Here is a 1,126-nt window from a genome sequence, read left to right on the forward strand (position 1 = left end):
AAGTGGACACATTCAAGTGCCAAAAACTCATTTCGACGAAGCAGGGGAGATCTCAAAATAAGATGAGAACAAAACTCAATTTGGCCTCTGCTGCCATGACGAAGTTCAATACACACACACACACACACACACACACACACACACATGGAGAGAGAGTGTTAAGTGTGATGTACAGAAATTGAAAAACGAACGAAAGCGCTAATAATTATTTGTTTCTTTATTGCCCAAAGGGGGCTAAACATAGAGGAGACAAAAAAAGACAGACATAGGGATAAAGTCGATTACATCGACCACAGTGCGTAACTGGTACTTATTTAATCCGAAAGGATGAAAGGCAAAGTCAACCTCGGTGGAATTTGAACTCAGAATGTAACGTCACTTGTCACTGACGTAAAATACACTATCAGTACTGTTCTGAACTCATCTACAGAATTCATATTTTTTCCATCTAATGATTTGGAAAACTGAGGAATAAATGATAATCAGATTGGGCAATGTCCAACGAATATGGTAGGTTGGGCATCGCTTCCCATTCAAACTGCTCCAGCCTTTGGAATGTCATCCGCTTTGTATGAGGCCAAGTATTATCCCGATGGAAGAACAACTTTAGTCTTAAAACCAAAGATGGTCGTTTTTCTTGTAGCGCTAACTTAATCCGCTCAAATGGCTTGCAGTAGATCTCATTTGCTATCGCTTGGTTTCGGTTTAAAAGTTCAAAGGGAACTAAATCTTTCATATCCCACCAAACAGATAATAACAACTTACGTGGGTGAAGACCTTCTTCAGCCTGGGGTGCCAGTGTTTCTCCTTTCCCAACACACTGTCTTCGGCGCTTGACATTTTTATAGAGAACACATTTCTCGTCACCGGTTACTATTCGGTCGAAAAAAATTCGTTCGTGACATGTGACAGCAAAGAAGAGCACATATTCACTCTCTGCTCGCGATTAGACTCAGAAAGTTTGTGAGGAACTCATTGACCCAACTTGTTCCACCAGGGTTTGCAGGACGTCCTCGTCAAGCTCTCCAGATCTTCCAGGGCGAGGCTGTATTTTCCGGCTCGGAATTTCTGCAACCACCGTTGACATTGTCCAACGCTTATTGTCCAATCCCCATATAATGCATTA

The 1,126-nt window shown here is 41.9% G+C and overlaps 1 long non-coding RNA gene across 1 annotated transcript in view; it reads left to right on the top strand.

The window, feature by feature from the left end:
- The window catches only part of LOC106873818 (uncharacterized), a 4,853-nt gene that overhangs the window by 591 nt on the left and 3,136 nt on the right, over positions 1–1,126 (top strand). The window lies entirely within an intron of this gene.

This window comes from Octopus bimaculoides, chromosome 20 (assembly GCF_001194135.2).
Source record: "Octopus bimaculoides isolate UCB-OBI-ISO-001 chromosome 20, ASM119413v2, whole genome shotgun sequence".
Lineage (NCBI taxonomy): Eukaryota > Metazoa > Mollusca > Cephalopoda > Octopoda > Octopodidae > Octopus > Octopus bimaculoides.